A 27,032-nucleotide genomic window follows, 5' to 3' on the forward strand; every position below is an offset into this window, starting at 1 on the left:
CAATGGAAGGCAATTTAATAAAATCTACCAAAAATTACAGCTGTATATACTCTTCAACCAAATTCTAAGAATTTATCTACATGTTTACTCCTATATATACAAAATGAGTATTCATCTTAATATCATTCATTTAGGAACTGATTAATAGGATGAATCATGATGCATATTTAATAATACAATATGATATAACATAATACCCAAGCTGTATTATTTACAAGCTGTATTATTTTTTAATACAATTGAAAAAAAGAATATATAGACATGTGTGCACACATATGCACATAGATATACATATTAATTTTCTGGAAGTACACACAGAACTCACCTTTGGGAAAGGGAAATCAAGAGCTTGGAAGACAGAAAAAAGATGCTCTCCATTATATGCCATGTTGTACCTTTTCAATTTTAAACATGTAAATGCAACAAAAATTAAATTCCTTAAATTTAATACCAGTTATTGAATGTTATTTCAACTGGAAAATTCCTTTAGAGTGAATCCATTTTAGCAATCAAAAGCTATAATCTATAAAAACCTAAATCACTATAAACTATGATATATAGATACACAAAGGTTTTTTTCCTCTGCAAACATCAAAGAATCAAAAAAATCAAAGAAATAATCATTGACATTGACAGTGAGTGAGCCATTAAGATCTAACTAATAAATCCTGTTTCTCTTAATATATTGTCACTTCCTTGAAGAAGTAAACCTCTTGGGTAAATCCTGCTATTAAAAAAAATAAATAAAAAGCATGAATTCTATACTCAACGCAAGATGAAAACTGAGATGTAATAGTCTCTATAAGATAGCATCAAACTGTGGTAAAGCATATCATAAATTCAGAGATGTATAATATATACCACATAACAGGGAAAAATATCTAAGTATTTAGTGCTGCTACACTGTAAATATAAGTATCAAACTCTACCTAAATGAAATGCACTTCTCTAACAGACAAGGTGAAAACAAAATTCTCACGGTAAGTTTTATAATTTCAGAGACATAGAATTAACAGATACTTCCCTAGACACGAATATACAAGCTGTATTATGAGGCATGTTAGCAAACATCCAGTATTTCTGATAGCTCTTGCAAGATGTTTCTTCAGTTTAAGACACTGCGGTATAAAAGCATGCTCTGAAAGAAACTGATACAAATGTGATCAATACCAATGTAAATTTTAGCTAGCAACATATAGCCAAAGGAAAACACAAAGCAAATTTTCCATATTTTCACAAAGGGAGAAAACAAAAAATTAGATACCCCTGAAGAAAGGAACAAAAAATAGAAACTTGCAACTAAAAAGTAGAATTGCGTCTTATATAGGGGTTAGTGCATAAAGTTAGCATATGGCTAACGTGTACTCAAAATTACCCTTGCAAAAACCCTTAATGAAAGCTAACATTTATAACAATATGGCCAGGCACTGGAGCCTACATTAACTTCACCTATGTCAATCGCCTCATTTAATCTTTCCAACAACCTTATACTATAAAGTAAATATTATTATCCTCATTTTATAGATGAGGGGCATTGAGTCACAGAATAGCTGAGTAACGTGTTCAAGATAGGTAGCAAAGCTGTTGCAATCCAAGCTGTCTGGCTTCAGACTCCATTTTCTTCTCTTCACCACCAACACAGAATATAGTAAATATTACAAGTATGCCAGCTTTTATCCCCAAAGTTGAAACAAATCTTTTTTCACATGAACAAAAATGTCAGAGCCTTGACTCTGCTTTCTCTCACACATGTTATTTATTTCATTAGCAAATCCTATCAATTCTATCTCCAAATATAGCCCAAATCGGTCTACATCTCTACTTCTATAGCTGCACTATTCCAGTCAAAGTCATCATCATCTCCTGCCTAGACTACTACGATAACCCCCTAACTAGTGGCCCGGCTCCCATTTTTGCCTCCCTATTATTCATTCTCCAGGGTCATCTTTCTTTAATGTAATCATGTCACTGTTGACTTCCCACTGAATTTAGAAGAAAATCCAAACTTCCTACTACAGCCCTTTGTGATCTGACCTGTTTATTGTTCTTCAACCTTTAGTTCCTGTAACTCTTCCACCATCGCAGTGGCCTTTTCTAGTCCCTCGATATGTCAAGCTTGTTCCCCATCTCTGGACTTCTGTTTTTACTGTTTTCTCTTCTTCGAATGACCTCTACCTTTCCACCCCCATAGTTGCATGGTCTTTTCTGATGACCCAATCTAAAGTATTCTCCAAACACTATCACAGCTCCTTCTTCCTGTCTTATTCTATTCATAGCTGGCTGAAACTGTTTTTTATTAATTTCTTACTTTTTTACCCCAACCAGAATGCAAGCTCCACAAGAGGAGAAACTACATCTGTCTTGTTAACTGCCAATGACTAAAACTACTCATGGCATGTAGTAAACACTCTATAAATATGTGTGGAATGAATGAACGAACGAGCAAGTGAGCACCAAATGAAGTAGCTGGCTTGCTATAAGTAATATGCATTTAATAATGCTCACATTATAGGAGGCCCACTGCAACTTAAAATGGCTGAACCACAGTCCCTAAACTCAAGCTCATTAAAGCTAGAAAATATAAATACAATAGTCTAGATTAATATAAGGTTCAGTATTCTAACTTGCCCAACATATAAAGCACTGAATTCAGTTCTAAGAACCATCTGTTACGACGAACATTGACAAAACTAAAATATATCCTAAGCTGAAGAATGAGAATAGCAGGCAGCTCAAAACACACATCATATAAAGTTTATATTTAAAGTTGGGAGTGCTTGGACCATAGAAGAAGTATTAAGTCCTACTATTAAGTCCTAGCAAGACTGATGGCAAATACTGAATCCTTATAAAGGAAGAAAAGGCTTATTTATTTGTTCCAGAGGGCAGATCTAGGATCAGTGGATAAAAGGCAGGTGTCTAGTTAACATTAAGACATTTTTTAAAAGATTATCCTGAAAGAAAGGATGCAATCAAGTTGGGAGTTCAGTTGTCTGTCCTTCGATCATTTAACATTTAACATTTTAAAATTTACATGCACTCCCCACCCGCCCCCACCAAGGATAAAAAGAAAAAAAAAAAAAAAGACACCTTTACATTAGATGTCTACTGTTTATAAATACATGAAAACCAAGATGCATCATCATCTGCAACATAAAAATATTAGTGTTCTTTCCAAACTAAAGTCAGAACAGAATATGGAAAGAGAAGCAAAAAAAGAAAAAGGGAGAATTGAGGAGCATAAAATAGAATTGTGATTCCCTACTAAAAACTGATTACTGCTAATACTACTTACGAAAAATATAAATAACACAAAGAACAAAAATATTTGTAAATATTATTTAGTAATGTAAAATTTGTACATATAAAAGAAAATATACAAAAATAAAAATGGCTGCTGCTAGACTGATGATGTTATGGGATTTCACAGCAATTTAGGACTTCTTCCCAAGCAACCACACTTGGATACTTTTGATCGCAATGAAATTTAAATTGCAGGACATATAGAGAAAAAACTGCCTGAACAATTTCATTTTCCCTATATTCCCTCATAGTTAGAAACGCCAGATGCCACTCACACTTTACCAGCCCTATGGCCAAAGGTAAGAATCTTTTGCTGCTTGAATCCATGTCAAGAACAGATGAAGCAGACTACAGAGGTTCAGTCAGAAACTGAGCCCCTTCAGGGACAACTAGGTGACTAATCCAAGAGGGCTAATGGTCTCCTTACCTCTTATTATTTCGATTAATTTTTGCTCCAGAGGCTCATTATAACAAGTCATCATAATATGCTTTTATCTTATTTGAGGCACTGAGGAATAAGCAAATACTTCCACAGTGCTCATTCTGTGGCAGGCACTGTGTTTAAATGCTTCATGAACATTAACTCGCTTAAATTCTACCCTTTAGAGAAACAAATATCAAAAAAGCAAACAATTCTCAGAGAAACCTTTAGCCAAAAATCTTCAGACAAAGCAAATCATAAGATTTCAACAACAGACGTTCAGATACTGCAAAATTCCCCCTCTCCTTTTTATAGTTGGCACACTCTCTTAGAGGGGGCACATGAACACTGGCAAGGCTTGCTTAAAAATAGCACAATCTGTCAATCCCATCTGCTTCCTATCAAAAGGACGACGTGATAGCAGGGATGCCTTAGGCTCATACACAAGAATTTTCCCAAGAGTTTCTGAAATCAGTGTATTGTTCTTTTGACTAAATAAGTAATATGAATAAATAATAATAATCTTAGTATTTTTTGTGAGCTCTGTATGCCAGGCTTTGTATTAAAAAACTGATGTGCACTATATCATTTATCTCAAATAACAATTTAGTAAAGTTAGCACTATTAATATTGTTATTTTATAATTGAGAAAATCGAGATACCTAGTGTACCCAAACAACACAATTTAACTGGCAAATCAGGATTCAAATCAAAGCAGACCAGTCTAGCATTCTTCATCTCCTTCATCTCATGGCTTAAGTGATTAATGCATTAAAAACTCTTTCCTTCTTTTTTAAAGTAAAAAATAGTTATATAAATGTTGAGGACAGAAAAGGCAAGGGAACTACATGTAATTTGGTACCCAGATTGAATCCTGGCAGAGGAAAAAAGGAAATAAAAGAAAACTGGTGAAATCCAAATAGAGTCTGGAGTTTAGTTAATAGAATAATAGCAATGTTGGTTTCTTAGTTTAGACAAATACATCATAGTAATGTAAGAAAACCAGTTTAGAGGGGAATATGAGAATAATCTATAAGCTCTGTAACTTTTCTGTAAATCTAAAATCATTTCAAAATTAAAAGTTTATTTAAAAAAATTAAAGTAGTAGATAAGCCTCAGTTAAACAGAACCCTTCCTACCAACCAACCAACCAACGCGTTGCAAACAAGGATTATAAACTGGATATGGAAAATCTCTCTACCTATGATTTTGCCAATCATGTTGGGGTAGCTTAGAAATGTATCCTAAAAATACCAAGATTATACAATAATTAGAAATTCTGACTCAATGATTCTATTTCTGAGAAGTTATCTTAAAGAAACAATCCAAATTGTACACAAATGTTATATATTATTTTAAAAGATTAAACAATGCATAGGAAATGCAGAGGAAAGTGGAGCAGTGTCAAAGGCTTTAAGGGAAGCATGACACAATATTTTACCTCTAACTCGTTCTTTCAAACATGTGAAAGGATGCAAATTATTTTGTTTTGAGCTAAGGCGTAAAAATTATTTTGAGTTGAAGGCATTTGAAAATCAACAAATGCAGACAGAGGCTCTGTCTGAACCATACTACCCTTAGCTTCCTAAAAAGCAGAGTCTTCCAAAAGAATTGAATGGGACAAAAATCCCCCTTCAAGGGAGGCTTCCAATAACAGGGAAGACTGACTCCTATCATCTGAGATAAGAAGTCAGTACTGAGATGAGAAATCAAACACTGTCACAAAACTATCATACCTCCCCATCTACTCTCCTAAAGACCTACTTGTCTTTCCTAAAAGTTTTTTTGTTTTTCCGTAAGTGACCTTTTCTCCTTCCCCTTCCCCATTAAGATTGCATATAAACTAAATTCTAATCACTTATTTCAGCTCTCAGGTACATACATGAAGACATTGTCTTTTCTTTTGATACTTTTTATTTTGTCAGTTTAATCTGCAAGTCCCTGACCCCAGACACAAGAGGGTCTAGGAAAAGTTTTCCTCTTGAATACGCAAGAATGCAATTTCATTCTCCTGGGCCCTTTTAAAAAACAAACAAACAAATAAAAGAGTGAATTTAGATCAACAAGAAGTGACTAGAGAAGAAGTGGTGACAAACATAAATCATTATCATGCAGATATAAAATGACACTGCGGGAAGGTACAGGAAAGAAATGAAAGTGAAGGAAGCACACGTGTGAATTTTTCACACGTGTGAATTTTTCTTTCATGGAGGAAGAGGGTCACATTTGTTTACAGCTATTAAATAAAGTGACAGAGGTGTGTTAAAGAGAAGTAAAAATCAAAATCGGTGGTAGAGGATAAAGTAGGAAACATTAGAAGCAAACTAATTGTCACATCCTTCGGATATCATTAAGAGAGAGAATTTCAACTTTATTATATAATTATAAAGGTAGCCATTGGAGAAATATGGAGATTATAAAAAGTTTAAGTGAAAGAAAAATATGCCCAAGAGAAAGACAGTAAAATATTTTAAATTTTCAAACATTAAAAACAAACTAAGACAATTCAGAACAAAGACACTGTCATATTAATAAACTCACCTATTAAAAAAAAGAATTATCAAACTGGAACACAAAACAAAACTTATCTACATGCTATATTTTAAAAACTCACCTACAAAGACAACATAAAAGATAAAGGCAACTAATAACAATAAAAAAAAATTGCCAAGAAATTAATAGCAAATTTAGGTCATATTCGGGGGTGGGGGGGAATCCAGTTTAGAAGAAATATAACCCACAAAGAAAATTTAAGTGTAGTGATAAACCAAATAACACAATGCCCTAAAAACCACAGGTAATACAAGGGAAAGCACCAGAAACAAAACAGAATTGATTGACCACTCTTGGCCTGTGGTAGATTAAACAACTTTTTTAATGGACAAAGCTAAAATAATCTGAGCAACAAAATAAAGTAGCACTGAATTATAACCCAAAGTATAAAATAAATGGGAGAGAACAGACACACCTCCAGTGCAGAAGAATTCCAAATAAATTAATGTCAATACTCTACACTCAAATAGGTGTGCCATAACTTCCCACGGCTTAAGGGCAGACTGGGCACAGTGACTTCCTTTTCAAAGAGCACAAAACGAGTAAGTGAGAGAGAGAGTAACTTTACAGTGGAGAAACCTGACACACATTATCTCAGCCGGGTAATCAAGGTCAACATCAACAGTTATTATCATGTTCGCAGTATGTTCTCTTGATATAATGTGATGAAAATAGCACTTTATCTCTGTGATCTTCTTCCCCAAGCCCCGTAATCCCAGTCTAATCACAAGGAAACCATTCGACAAATCCCAGTAGAGATAGTCTATAAAAAATACCTGACCAGTACTCCTCAAAACTGTCACGGTCATAAAAAACAAGGGAAGTCCAGGCAACTCCCACAGCCACAAGGGGCCGAGGAGACATGATAACTTAATGTAATGTATATCCTAAACGAGATCTTGGAAAAGAAAAAAGACATTAGGAAAAAAAACTAATGAAACCTGAAAAAGTATGGGCTTTAGTTAATAATAATGCATCAATACTGGCTCATTAATTCTAAGGGCTAAATAGGGCAGTTCCTACATGGTGTTTCTCAGACTTTGGCTGGGGAAATATTCACCTGACAATGCAATATGACTGGCAGTAGATGGGAGCTGTTGGCTAGAAATTCAGCTGGGACTTAATTCAGCTGAGGAGCGCCTGTATGTGGTCTCTCCAGTTTGACTACCTCGGGGTAGTGAGACTTCTTACGTGGCACCTGGCTTTCCCCAGAAGGAATGTCCCAAGGGAACCAGGCAGAAACTACCTGGCCTTTTCTGAGTGTCACCAGTGATGCATTGTTACAAGCAAGTCACTAAAGGCCAGTTCAGATTCAAGGGGAGGGGACACAGACCCCCCCCACCTCTCAAAGAGGAAGATTAAAGAATTTGCTGACGTGTATTAAAACTACCCAACACATGACAAAAGACTGGAGGTTTACTTTGAAAAGGCTGAACAACAAAAGCTCTGAATTTAGAGATAATAGATTTAGTTGAGAGCCAAGCCTTACTGAAAACCCAAGACTTAGACTATAAATTTGCATAATGAATGCTGAAACCCTCAGCCTTCTCTCTCAACTCAACTTTCAGAAATCTAATAAACCTCAGGCAGACAACAGTTTTCCTGCTCTCTGAGGAACGTTAGCAGTACCAGAGAAAGTACTTTCAGATTACTCACACACAGGAACACGCAACAAAACGGTCAGGTCACCTACAAGGAGGCCTACCATATGACATTCCCTGTTCATTCATTCACACAAGGCTTCCAAACTTAAACATTAACAGACAACTAAAGATTACCAGATATTTGAAGAAAAACATAATAAACTGTAGTCATGAAATTAGAATGAGATGTTATAAAAAAATTTTTTCAAAGAAAAAGAAAGTTCTCTTAGGAAATAAAATGAGGAGATATGTTTTTAAATAAAAGGTTACAAAACCAAGCTGAAAAAATGACCCAAAAAGTAGGATTCTCCCCCATCCTCCCAAAACAAAAATACTCAAAATGGAAGAGAATAAAACTAAAAAAAATTTTAGGATCAGTCCAGAGTACAACATCCAACTGATAGATATTCCAGAGAGAATTTAAAAAGCAAGAAGTTTATCAAAGAAATTATTCAGAAGTTTCCCAACACTTAGTAACATAAGTGTCAAGATTGAAAGTGCCCATCAAACTGATGAAAGAACCACATCAACAGAAAAGGTAACTGAAATTTCAAAATACTGATAAGATAAAAACCCTGAAAATTCCCAGAGGAAATAAAATAGGTCACACGAAGAGAATCAGGAACCAGAACAGCATCAGAAATCTCAGAGTAATAGCTGGTAAAGATGTACATTAACTTCCTATGAAATTATTGGGTTATAGAGTGCCCACCCTAGAGAAATCCCCATCTTTACACCAGCAAAAGCACACAATAATGCTGATTCAATATAACACGCTACTGAAGTTAAAAATATGGGTTACATCTACATGTATCACCATGAATAAATCTCAAAAAGCTAGCTAAAAAAGGTGTGAGTCTATTTGTGTAAAATTACAAAATTTACAAAATAATAGATTAGATATGTGAACATATAGCAAAAGTATCAAAAACATACTTGAGTAGTATAAAAACTAAAACTACTATCAAGACCAACTTGATAATAAATTACTTCTAGGGAAGGTAGAGAGGGAATGATATTTAGATAAAATTGTTAACATTTTCTTTCTTTCTGAGTGCAATTTGAAGCAAACATAGCTAAATGTTAGCATCTGAGTCTTGAGAATAGGTACATGGATCCTTATGTCGAGAATCAACTTAAATTTTCATGCTGCAAGAAACTTTTCATTCTGTTAAGCTGCATACACTGATATAAAATTCATGTCTCATTAAAATTTCATTCCGACACAATAATCCTGCACCAATTTCCCTTACTATATAATGGTCATTAATACCCATTTCCTTACAAATATTACAGTAAAATTTAGTCAACCCGAAAATATGAGTACTTGTTCTGTTTAATTTATGGAGTGTGAAAAAGCTATGTAAACACATATGCAGAACAGAAACTGTTTAGCCAAAATAAATGTCACTTCTGTTTTAACAGACGCCTGGTCTAACACTTACAAATAAAAGATCAGCTCATTTAAATTTATCTGCCTACTAAATTGAGAGTTCCTTAAAATTATTTTCAAAAGAAAAAAAAACCTTTTAAATATAGTACCAAGCAAGAGGGAGAAAAGTTTCAAAAGCACAACAAGAAACAAGACACGAGATTTGGAGCTTCAATATTTTCTCAAAATCCAATGTAAAAAATTTCTCTATACTATTGCTAAATAACAATCCGCACACAAGCAAAAAAAGCCCTATGGTATCTCAATCTTTTGCAAAATATTTTTATAATGAAAATAATCATTCATAGCAATACATTAACTCATGTGAAAAAGGATTTTCTAGTTCAAGACAAGTGGTACACAGCCATTTATCGCTCACCTAATATACCATCAATATGTTAGTAAAGTAATTTATTTTAAAAGTATACACAACAGTGAAAACTTGGGAGGGAGAACAGGGGAGTAAAAGGTGTGCTATCAATATGTATATATATCAAAAAATCTTTGGAAGGTATAAAGCAGGTGGAAGCATGGTGACTGATTAACAAAACAATGGAAGGATCCACAGTTCAGATATTAGAAGTGGGGATATTAGAAGTGGGAGAGACTCTTGGACAAGTTCAGACCTCAGCTTTTGGGGACAACTTGGTCATTCCTCAAAAAATTAAAAATAGCACTATCATGTGATCAAACAATCCTACTTCTGGGTACATAACCAAAAGAAATGAAAGGAAGTTCTAGAAGAGATATTCACATAACCATGTTCATTGCATCATTATTTGCAAGTCAAAAAAAGGAAGCAACTCAGGTGTTCAATGATGGATGAATAAAGTGTGGTATAAAAACAATTAATTATTATTCAGCCTTAAAAAAGAAGGAAATTGTCACATGCTACTATGTGGATGAACCCCGAGGACATGCTAAGTGAAATAAACCAGTCACAAAAGACAAATATTGTATGGTTCCATTTATATGAGGTATCTAAAGTTGTCATATTCAAGAAACAGAAAGCAGAATGGTGGCTATGAGGGGCTGAGGGGAGGAGGTAAAGGCAAGTTGTTTAATGGGTGTAGTTTCAGTTTTGCAAGATGAAAAAGTTCTGGAGATTTGTTGCACAACAGTGTGAATATACTTAACACTACTTTTAAAAATAGTTAAGATGAAAATTTTATGTTTTTAAGCATTATTAAAACTTGTTTATATATTTTTTAAAAAGCTTTTGAGGGTAAGAATGGGGCTAGAAAGTAATCTACACAAAAACAAGAATCCAAATGGCATGGGGCTTCTTATCAGCAAACTGGATGACAGAAAATTCCTTTGAAGTTCCATAGAAGAAAATCAAGTGATGTCTAACCCTCCTCCCCAAAAAATCATTAAATAGTTGTATAAACATTTTAGTTAAAGATAATGCAAGTAATTACCAAAAGATCTCACAGGTATCACCAAAGATTGTTGTTTCTAGAGAACAGTATTTATTTTCCTCATTATAATCTTCTACACAATTTGCTTTTTAAGCTATGCATATATTACTTCGATTTTTAAAAATTGTTAAATATTAAAAAGTACCTTTGCTGAGCTATGCAGACTACTCAATAGATAACCAAAATAAAGTTAAACTTATTCTTATTGCTTTCCATCATCAAATATGAAGCATGTTTCTCTGAATTCAAAAAAAAAATCACTTATTTAAAGGTAATAAAATGGCATTTAAAAATGAAGAAACCTAAGGCAAAACAAAGTTAAAGGAAATATACCTGCTGATAACAAACTGTAATTTTAGCATTCATAACATCAGTACTTGTATGTTATCTTTAAACTAGCCAGAATACTAAAAATTTGTAATTCAATAGTGGGGGGAAAAAGAGCAGAAACAGCATACAATCTGATTAATTTTATGTTGTAGATTGTAGCCCTAGATCTCCAAGCACCCTAAACTTTTAAACACTTTACTTGAGGTTGAAAATCGCTGATCCTTCTGAGTCAGATGGTCCAGGTGTCCTCAAGTCTGGAAAATTCTCAGCTATTATCTCTTAATATAATGTATTTCCTCAATGCACTCTATTCCATTTACTTGCAGTTAAAAGCAAGGACTCAAGAACCAGGCAGTCTGAATTTGCATTTATCTTCTACATTTTAGGTGACCTTGGTCAAGTTAATCTTTCTGTGCCTTAGTTGTTATAAAATTGGAGAATATCTACTCTCAGAAAGTTGTGAGAATTTAAAAAATACACATGAAATGCTTAGAACAGTCCTCTATTTTCACATTTTAATCGAGGCTACATGTTTTCCTAAGGGTTATCAAGAAATGTTTCTATGACATAACCAAGTACTCTTCACCATCAGCCTGTTGGTAGATACAATGCCTAAATTAACAGCTTTACTACTATAATGTCACTAAAATTAATGATAATAATAATAAAATCCATGCTCAGCTAATGCTCAAAATTATGCTTAAAAAATCACACAGTACTAATGCCAATCCAGAGACATACAGAGCACATTCTGTCACAAATACTTTCACCAAACCCTAAACACTAGTCTCCGCTTGACTGAGAAGTCTCTCCCTTCACTAAACTCAGAGAACAAAACATTTGGCTCTCATTCTTCTTTCAAATTCTTAATGCTTTCAGTATTAAATCAAAAGGTCTCTCTTCTTCCAAATCGACCCTGGTGTATTATATTATCAGTGCCATTTGCTTAAGGTTTTGAAAATAATAGGTTTTAAAAAGTTCAAAAGGGTCTGAATAATTGTTAAACTGATACTTTAACAGTTTCTATTATAGTAGTTGGAGAACTAGGCATCGACCACACCCAGCTCCAGTAATAAAGAGATATTACTAATGGAAATATGCTGAGCAGTTTTTTAAAAATCTCCCAAACGCTGAAAACTATAGCACTAGATTAGATGATGAAAACAAATTAATTCAAGTCACAGATTTTCTGACATTAATTTATGATAAATGAGGTTCACCAGATATGAAAATAATTTAGATGTTCTTGTTCTAATTCAAAAGCATAGCTAGAAATTTCAAATGTGGGGCAACAGTACCACTTCTTAATCCCTCCCCTAGCCCTTCAATTAAGGAAACAGTAGGTCATAAAATGAAAATAGCTTTGTCGACAGTGACATTTTGCTTTAGCTGCAAATTTAATGGGAAAAAAACAAAAACTTATCACTAGATATGCACAGTGTGTTCTAAAAATTAGACTTCATGCATATCTGAACTGTGAAGAATATGCATTCAGGCTATATTAGATTGTCGTCAAATTTTGACAGCAATACTCTATGCCAAAAAGCAATGACATTTAAGATATGCAAGGAAAGAAAATATTTATCACAGATTTTACATTCGGCAAAACTGACTTTCGAGTATAAAAGAGTGTAAACAAATTCTTATTTATGAACATGCAAGAACTCGGGGAATATTGTTCCCATAAGTCCTTCCAGAAGAACCTAACTTGAGACAATGACGTAAGGATGTTAGGAAGGAAGATGAGGAAGAAAAAGAGAAAGGATCTCCTGAGAGCACCTCATTCCCAATGGCCATCAGAGTCATCAGCTCAGAATCAAATAGCTCAGACTGCCATCATGGGTTGTCAAAAGCTAAAAATGCCATATCTTGGGTATCAATGATCCATTTAGCATGGATCACAGAATCTGCAGAAATCCTAAATTGTGCCCTCTCTTTTAAATCAACAATCTCCTTTTCAAAACTTCCTTTTTTCATTAAAAAAAAAAAAAGTATGTGCTTTAGAAGTAAACTTGAATTCAAATGCTAGCTCAATGACTTACTGTGTGACCCTGAGCTAATTATTTCTAAAAGAATAATAAAAGCACCTATCTCACAGAGTTGTTGTAGTAAATGAACTACAGGTTAACTGTGTAGGTCAGTGCCTGGCATAAAGTAAGTGCTTTAAAAGTATTAGCTAGCATTACCATTATAATCCATAAAGTGTACCTTAGTCTATCATAATCAATCAAATAATAAATAAAATCAGATGTATTCAAATAAAAAAAAGAATTATAGTTATGTCCCATAGTCAACTATCCATGTATCAGTTGATAGATGACAAAATGTTAGAGAATGATTATCCTATGGATAACATCTTGAACTTTCAAGTTTTTCCAACTAGGCTCAACTATATTTAAATATTCTTTCATTGCTTTTCCATTCCTGAAATCCCTTCAATGGCTTCTAAAACCAGCAAACTAGAAAAAAAATATTTAACTAGGTATTATAACATTTTAGTTGAGTTTACATATATATATGTTTGCTTGCATTTTAAATGTAGTAAAATCATTTATCCAAATTACTATCACATGTATAACTCCCTATCAGACACATCAAGGGCTATCACCAGAGTTAAGATAGCTTTACTGTGAAAAAAGGCCATTTCACTATGAAAACCTCAGATTAGTGTGCAATTCATAAAGTTCCATTTCGCTGTCCAACTTGCCCATTGCTGAAGACCCCTGGTTGTTGTGTTTTTTCACGTGATAAAATTCACCCATTTTATGAGTACAGCTTGGTGAGTTTAGACAATATATACACTTGTATAACCAGCACTACCACAGTAAAGATACAGAACACTTCCATCACTCAAACAAGTTCACTCCTGCCCCTTTGAAGTCAATCTCCCCATCATCTCCAGACTTCGGCAATCACGGACGTGCTGTCAGTAAAGCAGTTTTGCCTTTTCTAAACTTTTGCATACATGAATCACATAGTATTTATTACCCCTTTGTGTCTGGCTTCTTTAGCTTAGCATAATGATCCTGAGATCCACCTATGTTATATTTATTATTAGTTTGTTCCTTTTTATTGCTTCCATGACTTTTAAACACTGGATCCTCATAGATTTGGAAGACTGAAGTAAAGCCTAAAGAAAGTAGTTTAGGCCTGTTGTAAAGAACATATCACCAGCTCCCTGCTCATGTCCATTAAAAGCTTAATATTCTAAGGTAAAAGAATTTTTCCCTTGACCATAACACTAACATTTTTAGCTAATGTTGCTCAAATGATTTCCTATCTGTATGATGAAACAGGGCTAAAGGTACTTTGAACTTTGTCATGATTTTTTATGCTTGATTGTTTTACTACAAGACTAATTTCAAACATATTGACAGAAAATACTTTTTTAACTTCAGCAAAGAAACCCAGGAATAAAATAACTTCTAACGCCAATAGTTTTTTAATTGGCTATGACAATAAAATAAGTTCAGGGCTATGATTTTACTTCTGGTTGTTCTCTGTCTTTTCTTTCCTCCTAAATAAACTGTTCCATATCACAAAAAGATTTAGAGAAATATCAGATAGCAAAGGTTTCATGAGGATTTCGGAGGAAATTTTATTTATAGGTGTGATTGCCTAATCATTTTAGTGCTATGTTTATGAGTGATTACTGAAGTGGAACAGAACATGACTCTAATGTATAGTTATAGTCCTAATATCTATGAGTAAATTTATTTTACCCTGGAGCATGGTCACAGTATGTATTACCAACATATCTAGAATGTTTTATATTGAATGTTTGTCATGATATAATATATAACCATACCAATACAAAAATCACTAATATTCCTGGCAAAACAACTCAAACACTGATGTCTTGCTTGGTAGAATTAGCTCCTACTTGACAGAATTAGCTCATACATATCAGTCTGGTCCTAAAAAGGAGGCTTCTTAAGATGAGGTACTTTGCAGTACTTTGCACTGTTGATAATACCTCCCTTACTGAAACTCCACTTCTGCTAACTTTCAAAACACTCACATTCAAAACACTCACATTCATGTTCATTCTTTTTCCTTCAGCCTCCCAAATTCAAGAGGGAAGTGGGCCCCTCAAAACAGTAATTAGCCTTCAACCCCAAACATAGCATCTGTCCTCTGATCCAGTATTATCACTTCAGCTATCACTTCTATATTGACTTCTCAGATTAATTTTAGTCGATTTTAATCATTCAATTTGGCTATTCTACATATCTCTTCAAACATAACCCCCCCCACCAAAATCTTCATCTCTGAACCCAAACCCCTTAATATCCCAATCTAACTATTTGTATTAACTACCTATTAATCTACCTATTCATAATCACTCTTCTAGTAACTCAGGCTGGAAACCATATATCTTTTATATATAAATCCAACCACTATACACCAGTCACCATGTTTCATCAGATCTTCCTTTTAAGTGTCTCTCTTATCTTTTATCCTAAACTTGCATATTAGCTTCTATTCTCTGGATTATCTTAATGGCCTCCTAGTTGGTCTCCCTGACTTAAATTCCCCTTCCTTCAATCTACCCTGAAGATTAGCTCCAGCTTGACTTCCTTTAAAACATACCTTAACTGTCCCAAACAGATGTAGTGGCTTCCTACTCCCCAACTGACATTAAGCACAAGATACCCAGCTGAAACCTTTCTCCCCCATATTCCTGCCTAGGCCTTACACAGGCCAAGTATATCATGCTCATTACTACCTCACAGTCAATTTGTCCTGCTCCTACCTTCTTTCATTGAGCTAACCAAATCCTTAAAGGTGCCTATGAAGTAATATCTCCTCCTTGATGCCATCCACAGCCCTTCATGCCACACTCTCACCACTCCTATACAATTATCCATATTCTTTTTAACATTTTGCCTTCCTTATCCCCTCTTACCCTAACTTGTGACCTTGGCGCCTAGCAGGAACTGAGTAAAATACACATTAAAAGATATTTTTTCAAGAATGGATATCCTAGTCAGCCATTCCAATGTTCACAAAAACTACTACATTGGCAGAGAACTAAAAAACTATTAGAACACTGATTAACCTCCATCATCCACTGTACCACTTATTAAGTACAAGCAGTTCTTGATTTCCAGCAATTTTACTTTTGGTGTTTCACATTAAAGCACCCAGCCAATTACACCCATTTACTGCAGACAGAGGGCACACTAATACATTTTTCACTTGGTTTGTCCAGATGCTCTACATAAAGCATCTCCAACTCCCCACCTGTACAGCCCTTTTTGAGAACCTCTTTGATTCTACCACAATCCATTCAGCTTAGCTCTTCCTAGGAGTCTTTACACTTAGAGTTAAGAAGGAGCAAAAGGAAGAATGTATGGAGGAAAAGAAATATATACAAAGGACTGTTTACCTTAAGTATAAACCAATCACACTGTTCCCCCCATCCTCATATTACCACTCAAGTACTACGCTTCCAAGCATTCGCTTCCATCCAAATATCTTTGGAGTTATTTCAAAACTGGATTTAGGTTAAAATGTTTAATGTGTCATTTTTATAGACGCACCAATTAACAAAAATACCAGCATTCTAAAGTAAATCTATATTTATGCCTATAAGATTTTGTCAGTAATAAAAAAAACCAAACAGGAAAATAGAAAATAAGGCAAAATAATAGCAAATACACAAAAGGAGAAATTCGAACGGCCAATAAACATGAGAATGTTCATCTTCACTAGTAACAGGAAAATGCAAATTTCCAAACAGGAAAACACAAAATTAAAGTCACAATGAAATAGATTTCTTTCTCACTAGATTGAAAGGGAGGCGAGGGGAAGATTCTCAATACCAAAAGCAGATAAGGATATAGAGCTCTGTTGTCTGATACAGTAGCCACTTACTAGCCACATGGCTAGTAAGAATTTGAAATGTGGCTAATCCAAATTGAGATTTACTGTTAAGTATAAAATGCATACCATATTTCGAAGATTTAACAGAAAAAGAGTACAAAATTATCTCATTAATTTTTGTTTACACATTGGAAAATTTTTTATATACGTGATTAAATAAAATATATTATTAAAATTAACTTCGCTTGCTACAATGGCTACTAGAAAATTTTAAGTTGCACGTACAGCTGACATTACTTTTTTTTTCCAGTACAGCACTGACAGAGAGCACTAGAAACTTTTACATGCCCTGGTAGAAGCACAAATTGGTACAGCCACTTTAGAGAGAATTTTGAAAATATCTAGGTAGGTTGTAGGATGAGAACAGCCTACAATTTAGCAAGTACACACCAAAGTATGTGCTGTGGAGAAACTGTCACACATGTATGCAAAAAGACATGTAAATTATGTTTTAGCTCCACTGTATACAATTACAAAAATAATCCAAATGTGCATCTAAAGAAACTAGACGTGTTATAAGTATACAATAGAATACTATGTAATGCACATGTAACACTATTTTTAAAAAGGAATAGAACAAGAATTTCACAAAAATGTTAATAGAAAGCAAATTGTATAAAGACATTCCACATATGAACATGTACAAAAACTATAAAAATCTCTTAAAACAGTACAATATGCTATTAAGACATACATTAAGAACATATATGTGAGGGTAGGCACAAAATTCAGGATAATGGGAAGGGATGGAATCCAGAAAGAATATTTATAGAAAGGCTTCGACTATACTAGTAATGCTCTATATCCTAAACTAAGCTGGGTAGTGAATACTTTGGTGTTCACTATTCTTTATAACACTTTTTACAACTGAAATACTGCTATGTTTCCAACATATACCTTTATATATCATGTACAGCACTAACTGGGTATACCTGAACAACATCAGGGTTCAGGAGAAACTACATATAAACACCAAATATATAAACATCAATTGTGTATCACTACTACCACTACAATGAGAAAAAGGGAACTATACATACATTCTCAATCAAAGGTCAGCAACTTTTTCTTTAAAAGACCAAATAATATAGAGTTGTAGCTTTATAGAGCCCTGTTGCATCTGTCACAACTACTCAATCCTGCCACAGTAATGGGAAAGCAGCCACAGACAATATGTAAACAAATAAGTATGGCTGTGTTCCAATAAAACTTTATTTACAAAAACAAGCAGCAGGCCAAATTTGGCCAATGAGCCACAGTATGGTGACCCTATCTAGATCCACCTTTAAAAACTAAAACAGTAAATCCATTAAGTGAAAGTTTGAAGGAGAAATGAATTTGCACAGTAACAAAATATGCCACAAATAACCTAGTAATTAGAAAAATGTTCCTTGTCCATGGAGACATCTAGCAATCACCACCTTAACACAGTGTGGTTAAACCTAGCACCACTAAGAGCATGACAATAGGGCATTTTGTGCTTCTTGATGTGGTACAACATGAAACAGTATCATCTATGAAGTATCCTGGCCAAACTGTGTAACCTGAATTTAACGCAGTCTATAGTTCTGACTTAATTTACAGAAGACAAAGGAATAAGTTTTAAACAAGACCTCAAAGAAACAATCAGACAAATTCTGAATATAGGACATTTTATAAGATAATTGGTCTCTTCAAAGAGTCATTTTAAGTGGGTGTTTAATTTTAGAGAATTAAGATACAACAGTAAATGCAATGTAATGCATTGCATGATCCTTCAACTTGACCTTGGTATGGAGGGGGGAAAGTTATTTAAGACATTTTTGACTCAACTGAGGAAATCTGCAAATGGATTAGGGATTGATGACTTCTGGGATTAGATAACTATGTTACGTATAATAATACTGTAGGCATAGAGAAAAATGTCATTTTTTGAAGACTCATTATTAAGAGCATTTAGGATTGAAGTGACATGATGTCTACATTTTTAAATAATTCAGCAAAGGTTATATAGGTGAAGCAAATACGGCAAAAATATACTGTTCAATTTAGGTGGTGGGTAGACAGGTACTAAGTATACTGTTAAAATATTATATAGGATTAAAATTTTTCATAAAAGGTAAAAATGCAATGAGATTTTATTTAGTTTATTAAATTTTATTTACCATTTTCCTCCACAAATATTCAATTAGTCATAAGTCTCCTCAAAAGTTCTTAAGGTTACATATCAAAGTCAACACAAAAGAAACTCTCCTGAAGTTCATGACACTGATGTTTTAACTTTTAAGCATCTGATTTCTAAAAGTGAGAACAAGGCAGAAAAAATGATACTCTAATTATATTGTCATTTGATTTTTACACATTTTAGAAAGAGTCCTAATATATAATATATACCTATAATTCTTTTATTGCATTTTAACTTTTTGCCTTGTGTAATTATTCATACACATTTTACTCTCTTCCTCACTGCCCCAAGGCTGACTCAAATAATTCTTGTTTCCCAAAGTGTCTAATGCTAGCAAGCAATATTTATTTACCAAAAATAAATTAAACAGCAGGAAATTTGTGTTCATACCTTTAACAAGTTCTGAATTATTTAAACAAAACCAGTTATGAGATATGATTTAAGAAATCAAGTGAGGTTGTTTTTGCTTTGTTTTTTAATTTAAAATATAGGCACTCAAAGATGTCCAAATGTTAATCGCTTAATGAACCTGGTCTGAGTTACAGTACTAAATTTAATATATTCAAAAGTTCAAGTACTTTTGTACATCAGCGTTTGATAAAAAGTGATAGTTACAAAAATATAGTAAAAGTAAAACTAGTAATTTCAAGGTTTATTTAGGTACTACAAATGAGGTCTCTTAAATCATAATGGAACTAGTGTTCATTTTTATATTGGGGCATTGAAATAAACACAGTTGATCTGCTTTAAAATAAAAAAGAAAAACCCATCAATCTCAATTCACTTCAGCAAGCAAGATCACATGAGACTTTGACTCAACTATTCAAAAATGAAAGCGAAAACCCATTACGTACTAAAATAAAAACAAAGATCAAAGATTTCTCATACTTATTCTACGTGTGCAATGTTTGTATAAACTCAGGAGACAGCTTTACCAAACTGGACCATCACTAGGAGACCTATAGAATAGAAAACTAAGCACCTGCTTTTTCTAGCTAAGTGCAACAGGACATCCTCATGCAGAAATTTCCAATGCAGGAAAAAACAAAGGGACAAATTCAAGTAATACACCACAGTATAAAATTAAGGGAAGCAGTGAAAATATATAGATGAATTTGAGCACAATAAACTAAGAGTTAGATTGGCTCTATCAGCTATCTTCAACAGAATTGTCATATGGCCAGAGAATAGAATCACAAATCAGTGACAGTATTCCCAAACACTATTAGTCAATCATTGATCTTTCAGCTACACAGTACTCACAAAGAACAGAAACAGGGCCTTTCCCAAATACAAATAACAACATGTATTTCATAGGTATATCTCAAGTTACTAAAATTATACTTGTTATAAGTCCTGTTCACCCTGCTCCCCTTATCCCACCTTTTCTCCCATTCTCCTGTCCAGGAACTCAACTACTCAAGGTTGGACAGTAAATAGAAATAGCTGAAGCCCCCAGCTTTTCTCATGCCTAATGTAGGGATCTTTTTTCAATCTTTGGCTCATTTTTAATCTTAGGTACAATAACATTTCCTCTTTCCATATTCCAGTTTTTGTCCAGTTACAGAAAAACTCTTCTTCCCTCTCTCTTGTTAAAAATAGTGAAGCTCTAATCACAGCTTTTAAGCATAGTGTAGAAAACACCATACATCCTAAATTTTCCAATCATAATTTAAGCTATCTACAGAGGGAACATGTTGTAATATAAATTGAGGAAGAGTGTTTGTTATCAGAATAGGAAATCTATAAGGGCAGGGATTTTTGTCGTTCAATCTCCAGCCTGGAATAGTGCCTTGCATATTAGAAAGTACTCAGTGAACGTAAGAATAATGATTAGGGATGGGGGGATTACCTACAGAATAAATACTGAATTCTTTAATTTTCACTGGATTAGTAGCCTGAAGTAAAAGTAACAGGAAGCCTCATATCTAAACTTGATCTCCCATACAGTCTATCATTTAGAGTTGCTTTAACTATTTTATTTGTAAGGAACTAAGAAGGGTCACCTGTGTTCAACAGATAAGGCCAGTTTGTGAACTCAGAGCTGACTGCTTTAATCAAAAGGGAAGAAAAGCAAAACTGCCAAGATGGATTAAGCACCCATGAGCAATATGGACATTCCTAGATCCCCTACACGTAAGAACATCTCTCGACTACCTTATTCAATATTAGGAGTGCACTTATACACACCTACATCAAGAAAATAAAATGCAATTAGATTTAAGAATCAGTGATGTTACTCTCAAGCTTTAAAGTGCTTTGAAATCCTTCAGAACTTCACAAGTTATATACCCTTTATCAAACCTGCTTCTTCTCAGGTACAGCAGTCTCCCCCAATCTGCTGGGAATATGTTCCAAGACCCCCAGTGGAGGCCTGAAGACAAAGATAGTACTGATTGCTACATATACTGTTTTTTTTCTATGCATACATATATATGATAAAGTTTAACTTATAAATTAGATACAATAAAAGATTAATAATAAAAGCAAAACAGAACAATTATACTGTAAATAAAATTATGAGTGTGGTCTTTCTCAAAATATCTTATTGTACTGTGCTCACCCTTCTGATGATGATGTAAGATGATACAATGTCTATGTGATGAGATGAAGTGAGGTGGATTCTCTGGACAAAAGGATGATTTACATACCATACCAGGAAATGGCTCTAGATGTCATTATGCTGCTCAGGATGGTATGCGATTTAAAACTTATGTTATTAATTTCTGGAATTTTCCATTTAATATAGTTGAGTATTTTCCATTTAATATGATTATTTAATATAGTCATAATACTTAACAGTATTTAATATTTTTCATTTACTATGACCATGAGTAACTGAAACCACAGAAAGGCAGAACTGTGGATATGGAGGTGCTACTGTATATACTACCTATCAAACAAAATCTATTCACTTTTTTCTTTATATTACAAATATGTTTATACCTAATAACATAACATTATAAAACAGTTTTCCATAAAGGAAAAAGTTTTTCATGTCACATAAATGCACTTTTCATTCACAAACTATTTTGAAGTAGATGGCATTCTACATAGACAAAGCACAGCAACACTAGAGACAGTACCCTCCCTAAATCACTGCCCATAATTGGTCCCATCTCTAAGAGTAAGACAAGTTTCTTAATATCCAATAGTCTGCCAGTGTTTGTCTTCCTCTCCTCTAAATATCAGACCATGTTATAGTGGATCTTCTTTGGTTCAAAAAGATGGAAAACAAGTTTTCCAACTAGTGTTACTTTCTAAACTTTAAGATCTTTAATTTTTAAGAAACAACTCAATTTAAAGCTAATAAATATATAATCTTGATCTCAACACTCCCCCAAAAAAACTTGAGTCCATTTTCTTATCAAGTAAATATTAAACTATTTAGTAAGTCATAAAAGCTTTAAATTGGTAAACTGTGCTTTTAATGTTAACAAACCATGTTAAATGTCTAAATGTATGAGCAACTTAAAACACATGACTGCTAAGCTACTGGGTTCTTAAAGTAAGTTATTACAAAGGATATCATTATTTAAGGTGTATCTTACGCCAAGAAATAATAAGATATTGTAGATGTAGTCGCAAGTTAGCTATAATAAAATAAAAAGAAAAAAATTTACTTGAGAACTCCTCTGTGTCACAACTTAGCATAATTTAGAGCAAAATATTTATGTCTGTTATTAACATTAAATTGAAGGGGAGAAATAAAATACCCTAAAAATTAAATAAAAACTTATAAAAAAGGTATGAGCTACCACATATTTGTTTCCTACGTTACTAGATGATACTAAAAACTAAATCTCAAAATCTTTACAGTCTGAGAAATGAAACTGCAGTATATAGACTACACTTTTGGAAAACTGCGTAACATTGTCAAGAATTTAGTAATGACTTCTTTTAATCAGAACACCAATTCATCTATCTGATCAAATCACTCAAGTTAGTCTAAATGGTGGTTTTCTTTGGTGGGGGTGGGGGAGGTATAGATGGAAAGTTGAAGTGTAACTCAAGTCAAATCTACACAAAGAAGTTAAATCACATTAGAAATGTTTCATTTGAAAAGATTCCAAAATGCCTAATCAGAATTATTAGCATACTTAAATTAGTCAAAAAGACCAAAAGTTATTTTATTTTAAATCAACATTTTCATGTAAACAAGTCTCACCAACAAAAACAAAGGCAGATTATGAAGCCCATGGACCCTTTTCTTTACCTATCCTTGTTAGATCAGCTGCTAGAAGCTGATGACAAGTGCTGTCATTTTATAAATTTTAAGAGTCAAGCAAAAACTACAAAAACCAATATTCCCCAAATCTACTCTATTTTACCTACATTGTTTAGTTTGAGTACAGAATAGTGAGATGAGAAGTAATCCAGGTTATAATTCCAGAGGTTATGTAGTTTGTAGGAGTCATATCTCATATTCCCAATTAATCAGTTCTCTTAATCCACAATTCTGCTAGTATGATATACAAGTTACATTTGACAATAAAACTTTATAGCTAATATAAATAGCAGTATTATTTCAACCCAGATTCTAAAATTAGTTCACTCAAGGAAAAAATAATCAAGTACAATGTGAAAAATCACTGAAAATCCAGAAATAACCATTTCCCCAAATTCTCTTACCACTAATTGTAATTTTATATTTTAAGCTAAGTATTATTTTAATAAATTTTGCTATTAGAATTGTGGAATTTAAAAAATTTATAACTATCGTAACTGATATCATCAGCTGTTTCCAACTTATTTTTGCTTAAAAAATCAGTGAACTGTGAAAGGCATATTTCACAGAAAAAGTAGAATACCATGTTATTATTTTAATAAATTAATTTTATTCACTTTATTAATATCTTATGAAGGACCACTGTAGAGTTAGAATTATACTATTTTACTACTTTCTATGCTAGATAATGTCACAAAATACTTTTAAAATAGTTATATATAACATACGAATATTCACATAATTAAGATAACATGTGGATGTAATACCAATGAGTGTGAGGAAGAAAAATTCACTCTCAGTATCATGTGCAATAAATGTTTACCAACCCATTTACAAAGGCATGTTTGCAATCCTTCCACTATTGGCTCAGCCAGTTTTTAATGAATCTCCACAATCGCTAAGCTATCCTACGGCAAATTCTACTCATCCAAGAGTGCCAAAAGATACTCTATGGGTATCACATTCTAATTCAAAGGGCTTTGTACAAAATGTACATTATAGGAAAATAAACTTTCAACAAGTGCCACTTTTTCTGACCTTGTCAACTTGTGAATGAGGTGCTCTTAGAAGCATAGCTATTTAGATACTATGCCATTCCTCCAGATGATGTAATCTTAAGGAATTTGGTAATTATGTGAATTAGTAAAATGAAATAGTATTTACTGACATGGCTATCAGATAAACTGAAAACGCTTTCACCTATACTGGTGTTTTCACAGAAATCAGACACCCAATGCAAAAAAAACAGGTGTTGAAAACTCTGCTGGTCACTTCTAAGAGAATAATCACAACATGAACAAATCCAAAGGATAATGCACAAGAAACGGGAAATCTTAACTAATGGGTATAAAGACCAAATAAAAATACTCCATGCTGACAATTGAACGGCATAAAGAACCACTAAACTGTGATCAGACTTAATGAGAGCAAAAATAAAGATGGAGAGGAGAAAACAAAATCACTTAAAAAAGAGACAAAGATGTTCAGAGAAGAAGCTCAGTAAAAATCGGGATTATTCCTGAAAGAAAATCTGTTGACTTAAAAAATCTGTTCTAAATACTAAATTTTAAAACTTCTACTTGAAACAACACACACTCTATTTAGGAGGCCTACAAAAACATTTTTAAAAATTACCATTTTAACAGTATAATTTCAATATATTTTTTAAAAAGTCTGTACACTTGGAAGAGATTATTATAATAATTAGAGTAACTTGCCTCACTATTTACTTATAAATGCTCTATTTAAAAGTAGGCCAACAATAGGAACTTTGCTATTGCACAACAAAGTAAATGAAATGTCTATTAACATTCAGTGTTGATAGCATGTTTCTTCATCTCCTAGAACATACTTGCACTGTCTACCCTGAACAATTTACCACTTCTACATCCAGGCAGCTCAAATAAAATGAGTTCCTGTGTTAATCCCACAATAAACCTCAGTAATTCTCACATCACAGGAGTTGTAAACATTTGTTAACAGAAAAAGAATGTTTTCCCCAAAATAGCTACATAACACCAAGACTAGTCAAATTCCTATATAATCCTTTTACAAGACTCTTGCCAACTTAATTTTGATACATTAAACATGTGGAGCCTATTTTAAAAGGTCTTTAACTGTGACTTCACCAAAACATATTCCTAGTTGTTCGTATAATGACTTCTTTTTTAAAGTCTCCAAGTTGTTTAAGCCAACTTGAATACTGGTGAGTCTGACCCGCTCCGCTATCAAACGCTTAAGCATTTGCCAAGTACGATGGGCAAATGTTCTAGATCTGCTAAATCTGACAGAGGTCACACAACTCAAACCATGAAATACTATTTTCAACACTCATTGATCCCTTCGTTTTAAATATTAACTTCAGTATTATTTTCACATTCTACGTTTAATAATACAATCCTTTTTTTTTTTTTTAAAGAATATTAGGCTCACTTAAATTATAAAAAATGATCTGCCACATAAAGCTGTCGAGTGTACTCTTAGTGGGCCTCTGGTAGATTTGGGGTACTGACGATAGCAATTTCAGAACTTCACTGGTAAAAAGCATGACACCCGAAAAAGACTGCTGGGGAAGGCAGGAGAGAGAAGCCCAGAGTCCGCTGAGAAGAGAGAGAAACAATTTAAAGCCACTAAGGAGGCAGGAGGTGCCAGAGACGCAGGAACAGAAGATCGAGAAAGAAAATTTAACAAGGAAGTGAAGTGGAGCGCAAAGTGGGGCAGAAACTGATGAGGAAACAAATGGGAAAAGGTAGTGTTTTCAAATAGGCAGGCACCAGGAAGGGATGAGTTAAGGCCTGGGGTAGCCCCAGTGCTTTCATGTGAAAGAGATGCTCGCAAACTGAAGCAAAGAACACAGGCAAGCAGTTTACTTCCAGGTGTTGGAGCAAACTAAAGTCCCTACCCAAGCCTCTCCCAGCCTCGGCCGAGCGCGGAGGCGGCGGCTGGGGAAGGGGCCTATCCAGGAGCCAGGCCCGGCGTTCCGCTCCTCCCTGCTCCGCGCCACAAGAAAAGAGGCCAGGATTACGCCGGCAGAGGCCCTGGCCACAGATCGGCAGCACCCCGAAAACAGTCCAGGGCCTCGGCTATGCCCTCGAGCGGTTTCCCGGCGGCTGGCGTCAAGCGGCCTTACCTGGGGCAAGGGAGGGAGGCGAGGTCTAGGGCGTCTGCTCACGCCGCCGCAGAGGCTCCCAGCTGCACTCAGCCCAGGCTTCCAACCGAGGACCCTGCCTCAGCTGCCGCTTCCCTCTCGGGGTCTCGGTCGCCGCCTCCGGGGCTGTTTACACCGTGGGGCCCCGCACGCCGCCGCCGCCGCCGCTGCCGCCTTCTCTCCACCCTAGCGCCGTTGCCGATTCGGCCGCCGCCACCTCCTCCGCCGCAGCCTCGTCTCTCTGGAGCATCTTCCAGCCACCAAACCCTGAGAAACAGAGACTCCAGCCGCGCCGGCAGGAAACTCCCCCGCAGCAGCTAGGGGGACCAGGCGGTCAGAGCACCGGCGGCTTTTCCGCCATTGAGCAGCAGCCGCTCAGCCTCCTTCTGCAACCCCCTCCCCGCACCCCGTCTTTCCCCCGCCCCTTGGCGAGCCCCGCCCCCAGCTCCCACCCACTGGGAAGCCGCGCAGCCTCTTGCTGTACTCGGTTTGTTGAGCAG

General features: G+C 34.6%; 1 protein-coding gene across 2 annotated transcripts in view; it reads right to left on the reverse strand.

The window, feature by feature from the left end:
• The window catches only part of PPM1B (protein phosphatase, Mg2+/Mn2+ dependent 1B), a 61,410-nt gene extending 34,417 nt beyond the window's left edge, over positions 1–26,993 (reverse strand). For both annotated transcript variants that reach the window (XM_006909634.3, XM_006909633.2), the window contains exon 1: positions 26,515–26,993. The gene's annotated coding sequence lies outside the window, so the exon portion shown is untranslated. The remainder of the gene's footprint in view (positions 1–26,514) is intronic.
• Positions 26,994–27,032: the final 39 nt, after the last annotated feature.

The sequence above is a fragment of the Pteropus alecto genome, unplaced genomic scaffold, assembly GCF_000325575.1.
Source record: "Pteropus alecto unplaced genomic scaffold, ASM32557v1 scaffold131, whole genome shotgun sequence".
NCBI lineage: Eukaryota > Metazoa > Chordata > Mammalia > Chiroptera > Pteropodidae > Pteropus > Pteropus alecto.